Consider the following 7,243-nt stretch of genomic DNA (forward strand, 5'->3'; position numbering starts at 1 on the left):
CCATTTTAATTTAAGCCAATACTCTGTGCACAGGAGGAATAAATCTTCCTCCCCAGTAAAACAACTCAAAACAAGAATCTGGATAGCTACTACTGGCAAAATCCTCAGGCAATCTATTATAAAAGTTTTTGAAAAAAATGACATGCAGACTTATGTTTTTGATTAGTACTGATTATCTACTATTCCTCAGTGAAATTGGTGTGCTTATGTATCCTCTGGAACAAAATGAATGGAAATGAAGGTGATCAAAATTACTGAAATAATTAAAAAGTGAAAAATAAATAACAGATGATTTTACTCATGTGGAATATAGCTAACTAAAAAAAAAGTAACTACTGTCTCACCAACATTGTGAGAGCTATGAGGGGGGTTTGGGGGTTGGTGCACAAATTTTGGTGGTGGTTATGTTATGAAATTAAACTCAATTTCTACCTGTCCTTATCCAAAAAAAATAAAAATAAACAATAGCTATCTATTGCCTTTTTAAACTCTAAGACAGCCAGGGCCCTTCCCCATTCTCTATAAAACCCATTTTTCTCCCAGTCCTGGAACCAGAAAACTGGATAAGGGCTGAAAGAAGCTCCCAAATATGGGAATATATAAATACCGTTAACTGTAAACCCCATCATCCTACCTAGGGCCTATATCTATTCATAATAAGCGTAGGCACCAGTATAGTCTCTGCATCCCTGTAGGTGTGAGCTTACATTCCAAGCTCATAGCTTCTTTCAGCCCTTATCCAGTTTTCTAGTTCTTTCCTCAACTCTGACACCATCTTCTCAGACAATACTACCAGCCTTCCTACATGCTAGCTGTGGAGCTCAGTCAAAAATTGGTAAGGTCATGGATGCCTTGGAATATACCTAAAATAGACCTCCTATCTCCTTCCAACAGGAAGACCCCAAATATCATTTGCTATACTTTTACCTTTAGGATTGTGATTGTTAAACGGATTGTTCTGATTTATATCTTACTGTTTTTCAGCCACCAAGTTGCAGATGCTACCATGGTCATCCCCCCACCCCCATTTTTGTTGCCCTTGTTGTTGTTACTGATGCTGTTGTTGGGTAGAACAGAGAGAAATGGAGAGAGGAGGGGCAGACAGAGAGGGGGAGAGAAAGACAGACACCTGCAGACCTGCTTCACCACCTGGGTGAATTCCCTGGGCAGACAACTTCACCAATGGGTCCTGGAACCCCAGCTCCCCAGAGCCCTGCCCCACTAGGGAAAGATAGAAACAGGTTGGGGGTATGGATGGACCTGTAAACACCCATGTTTAGTGAAGAAGCTACTAAAGAATCCAGACTTTCCACCTTCTTGCACCCCTTAAAAACTTTGCTCCATATTCCCAGAAGGATAAAGAATAGGGAAGCTTCCAGTGGAGGGGAGAGTATATAGAATTCTGATGGTGGAAACTGTATGTACCCCTCTTTTACTATAATCTTGATAAAATCATTATTAAATCACTAATAAAAATAAAATAAATTTAAAATAAATAAATAGAAATCAAATAAATAATGAAAAAATATTCATAGTGTAAGCACAACTTGGCAGCCTTTTATTTTCAATTTATTTGTGATTAAAAATGTTTTTAATTATAATATTTCAGTGGTGCAATTTCTATATTCATGTATGGTAAGATCTACCCTCACCGCTACCCAATGGCCATCATAGTTGTCACAAAGTCCAAAGGACAGTTTGGTTTTCATTTTTTGGCAAGTCTCCTTGCTTTAGTCATCACATCATACATATAAGTGAAATAATCTGGTCTCTGTCTTTAACCTCTTAGTTATCCTTCTAAAGTAATTGATGCTATTAAAAATAGCTTTTCTTCATTGTCTAGCTCTTATTCATATCTAGATGTATGAAGAAGGAGAACATCCTTAATATGCTTCCTATCACTTAGAAAATCCAGGTCAATATGTAGTGTGTACTTGAAAGATTCCACTGATATTCATTCTAAGATCTGGTTCATACTGAGCCAGAAGGAAGTTATATGAGAATATTGAAATGACGCCAATGTCATAGGTACAACTAGAAAAGGTCTTGTCTGGCCAATCTACCTTTGTGTGTTAGTCCTCAGTTACCAAGGCCATTGGCAAAATAAAAACATCACTTCCAGGAACTGGAAATCAAAAAGTCCTTTCCATTAAATATTTCCTTTTTATTTTTCCCAGTATGGTGTTTTACATATGGTGCAATAAAAGCAGCACTTACTTGTAACTCTCAGAAATCATGAACTTTATTAATCTAGATTGTTTCCATTATTCCTGCTTCATTTTTCTTTTCTATCTAGTTTTTGGATAGGACAGAGAGAAATTGAGAGAGGTGGGGAAGATAGAGAGGGAAAGATAAAGACAGACACCTGCAGACCTGCTTCACCACTTCACTGCAGGTAGGGAAGTGGGGCTTGAACTTGTCCTTGTGCTTCATACTATGTACTCTTTAACCAGTGTACCACCACCACCATCACCACCACCACCCCATTTCTTTTCAGGTTACAACATAATCTATATATATTTCACTTTTATTGTTATATATTTGCTATCTCTTTGCAATTGTTTGTATTTCTGCAACTCTTAACAGAATATTAATTTTATAAGTACAATATGCCAAGAGACTAGAATAATGCCTCAAGTTTAGTTTAAGTATTTTGGATGTAGGACTACTTTATCGTGAAATGAGGTTAAAGATGTTTTAGAGAAACAGATGCTTCAGTTCACTTTTAGTTGGTTTTTCTCTAGCACACTGTTTCCTTTGTCTCATAAACATGTGCCTGGACTAAAATTTGGATTAAGATTTGATGGGTCTGTGGTCCGGGAGGTGACACAGTGGATAAAGCACTGGACTCTCAAGCAGGAGGTCCCGAGTTCAATCCCTGGCAGCACATGTATCAGAGTGATGTGTGGTTCTTTCTCTCCTTCTGTCTTCCTCATAAATAAATAAAATCTTTTTTTAAAAAAAAGATTTGATGGGTCTATTTCTTTCTTGGGTACTCACTATGCTTCCTTTCACAATTTTGCATTGTAAAATCATCTGGATGGATTTATTTTCCAGTAGCTGTGGGGACCAATTTGGGGGCATTGCTTGCATTTATAGTATAATATCATAATTTATACGTATAATATTCTCATCATTGATACAACTTAAGAAAAGCAAATGAAGTATTTCAATATTTTTTAATTTATTTTTTACTTAAGAAAGGATAAATTAACAAAACCATAGGGTAGGACGGGTACAACTCCACACAATTCCCACCACCCAATCTCCATATCCCACACCCTCCCCTGATAGCTTTCCCACTCTCTATCCCTCTAGGAGCATGGACCCAGGGTCATTGTGGGTTGCAGAAGGTGGGAGGTCTGGCTTCTGTAATTGCTTCCCCGCTGAACATGGGCGTTGACTGGTCGGTCCATACTCCCAGTCTACCTCTCTCTCTTCCTAATAGGGTGGGTCTCTGGAGAAGTGGAGCTCCAGGACACATTGGTGGGGTCTTCAATCCAGGGAAGCCTGGCCGGCATCCTGATGACATCTGGAACCTGGTGACTGAAAAGAGAGTTAACATACAAAGCCAAACAAATTGTTGAACAATCATGGACTCAAAGGTTGGAATAGTGGAGAGGAAGTGTTGGGGGGGGGGGGTACTCACTGCAAACTCTAGTGTACTTCTGCTTTCAGGTATATATTTTGCACTTGTTTATGGATACATGTGAACATATGCGCTCTCTCTCACAGACCCTGGTGAATATCTAGGTTTTGGGACTTTGTTAGAAAGTGAACTACCTGAGATGGAATTAGAATATACTATGAAAGGAAAGGTCTCACCCGAGTAATGAAGCTGAAGGGTTGTCATTCCACACGTGAAGTCTCTGGACACAGTCTGAGCTGAAGCATGTTGAGGTGGCAATCGTTGCGTTGATTAGGTTGCGATCAGCTGATGCAATATTATCTGATATGGATTGGGAGAGGCATGCGGGAAAGTGAACACTATCCTAAGGTTCCAGGACTGGGGGAAATATAGGCTCTTTAATGAAGATGTGAGGTTCCTGCTGTCTTTGGGTTCCAAAAGACAATTGATAGTTAATGTTATCATCACATTATTTGGTAATTGGGTTAACTTTGAAAAGTGCTTTTGTTAGGGTTTGCTGTATAGTACGCAGTATCTTGTAAATAGTTGTGGCACTGGTTGCCTCTGATCTACTTGGTCTAGGCTTTTGAGAGAGTCCACATATCAAATACACAGCCTATATATTAAGAAGACTCAGTCTGTGTTTTAAAAACTTTGAGACATACAATTAATTTTCCCCCTTTCATATTAATTAACTAGTGATTTATATGACTACTGAAAAACTGCTCTAAGTCACTGATTGTCAGAGAAATGCAAATTAAGACAACATTGAGATACCACCTCACTCCTGTGAGAATGGCATACATCAAAAAGGACAGCAGCAACAAATGCTGGAGAGGCTGTGGGGACAGAGGAACCCTTTTGCATTGCTGGTGGGAATGTAAATTGGTACAGCCTCTGTGGAGAGCAGTCTGGAAAACTCTCACAAGGCTAGACATGGACCTTCCATATGATCCAGTAATTCCTCTCCTGGGGTTATACCCCAAGGACTCCATAACACCCAACCAAAAAGAGGTGTGTACTCCTATGTTCATAGCAGCACAATTCATAATAGCTAAAACCTGGAAGCAACCCAGGTGCCCAACAACAGATGAGTGGCAGAGAAAGCTGTGGTATATATACACAATGGAATACTACACAGCTATCAAGAACAATGAACCCACCTTCTCTGACCCATCTTGTAGAGAGCTAGAAGGAAGTATGTTAAGTGAGCTAAGTCAGAAAGATAGGGATGAGTATGGAATGATCCCACTCATCAACAGAAGTTAGAAAGAAGATCTGAAAGGGAAACTCAAAGCAGGATCTGACTAAATTGAAAGTAGGCCACCAAAGTAAAAACCCTGTGGTGAGGGGTAGACATGCAGCTTCCTGGGCTGTTGAGGAGTGGGGGTGGGTAGGTGGGATGGGAAACAGTCTTTTGGTGGTGGGAATGGTGTTTATGTACACTTCTAGTATTTCAATATTTTTAAATATTGCAGTCCTCCAGAAAAGCATATCATCTCTTTGGATGACTTAAAAATTTTAGCCTCTGGCTCTTGCTTTTTATCTGATGTAAAATGTAATATATCTTAATATAATGACTTATATTTTTTAGACTACGAAAACCCCTTGCAAAATTTATATTGTCTATAAACAATTCTCATGAAGGAATGATTTATAAATGATGACTATACCTTGAGATCTTATTGTGATTTCAGGATCTCAGTGTTTCTAACCTGAAAGAAAGTCCTTGTACAAAATGAATGATGTGGGCCCAGATGATGGCACACCTGGTTAAGTGCACAAATTACAGTGCATAAGGACCAAGTTCAAGACCCTGGCTCCCACCTGCAAGTGAAAAGCTTCATGAGTCGTGAAGCAGGATAACTGAATTTCACAAACCAGTTATGTGCTGGCAAAACAGCTGACTTGAATAGTGTAACAGCCCAGGCTTGATCCTGGCCCTAAATACATACACTGGAGGAAGCTTCAGTACTGCAGTATCTTTCCCTCTCTCCCTGACTCTTTCTCTTTCTCTCTCTGAAAAATAGTCAAATCAAAAGTGAAGTTGTTGAATCCCTGGTGACCACTTACATAAAAAAAATTATTCATAATGAAATCTTAGGCTTCATTTTAAATGTACTACAAAACAGGTAGTTCAGTTTATCAGTTTGCTAGACTTTGCCTCCATTTCCTACATTGGATCAATCTGAAATTTTTGAAAAGAATATGTTAACTACTCCCCCCCAAGTGCATTGATTCATTAAAAGAGATAAGACACTTTCATTTGCTGTAAAACTTCACAGTTAGAAATGTTAATGTGGGGGGGGGTTGTACTGTTATATGGAAAACTGAGAGATGTTATGCATGTACAAACTATTGTATTTACTGTCGAATGTAAAACATTAATTCCCCAATAAAGAAATTTTAAAAAATGTTAATGTGGACCAGGGAGATGGCACAGTAGTTATGCCTGAGGCTCTAAGGTTCCATGTTCAGTCCCTGGATCAAGGCGGGGGGGGAAGACAGTGGGGGGTAGACAAATATTAATGATAGTTTGAAATTGAAAATCCATGTTTCATTTGACATACAAGTTCCTATAATTGAAAGAAAATTAGTTGATGGGTGGGGAGATAGCATAATGGTTATGTAAACAGACTCTAATGCCTGAGGCTCTCAGATCCTAGATTTAACCCCCCACACTACCATAAGCCAGAGCTGAGTAGAAAAAAAAAAAAAAAAGAAAAATTAATTGGCATGAAAGGTTCTGTTTTGAATGCGAATAGAATAATTGTGAACATTTTTACTCAGTATCCCAATTCATTTTTTATATATATATATATATTGTTTTATTTTAACGGGAGAGATGCAGAGAAGTATACAGAGACTAGAACACTGCTCAGCTCTGGCTTATGGTGGTACTGGGTATTGACCCTCACAGCCAGGAGTATCAATGTGACAGTTAAAACAAGCCAATATGACAGCAAGCCACCAGATCACAAAAAAAAAAAAAAAAGGTAAGAACATATTGCAGAGAAGTGTGTTCATGCACAGCTTATAAGAGCAAACTGTAAGAGGTTGAACGTATTTAAAGAAGACTGAGGAATGAGAAAAGTTGAAGGGAAATAAAAGGGGGCCAGGCAGTGGAGCACCAAGTTGAGCATACGCATTATGTACAAGGTCCCACATTTGAGCCCCGGGTCCCCACCTGCAGGAGAAGGCTTCAGAAGTGGTGAAGCAAGGATGCAGGTGACTTTTTTTTTTCTCCCTCTCTATATCTCCCTCCCCTCTCAATTCCTCTCTGACCTATCAAATAAATAAAAATGTTATTTTTTTAAAAAAGAAAAATCAATCTGGAAGAAAGGAATAAATGGTTACTTGAACTTAGATGTTTGTATTAAGTATCAGTTGTGATACAAAGACACTTGAAGTGTTTTTCACATGGAAGGGACTTTGTAGATATGTCTTTTATAAGTGCCTTGAACTAGTGAAAGCTTTGAAAATAGGAGGTATTTTCTTTGACTTCATAAAATAATCCAACACTTTAACCCCTGTGTTCCATTCTTCATTATCTTTTTTTTTTCTTTTCTTTTTTCAGGCTGAATAGTAAATTTATCAGAAGGAGTTAACATGACA

Source organism: Erinaceus europaeus, chromosome 3 (genome assembly GCF_950295315.1).
Source record: "Erinaceus europaeus chromosome 3, mEriEur2.1, whole genome shotgun sequence".
NCBI lineage: Eukaryota > Metazoa > Chordata > Mammalia > Eulipotyphla > Erinaceidae > Erinaceus > Erinaceus europaeus.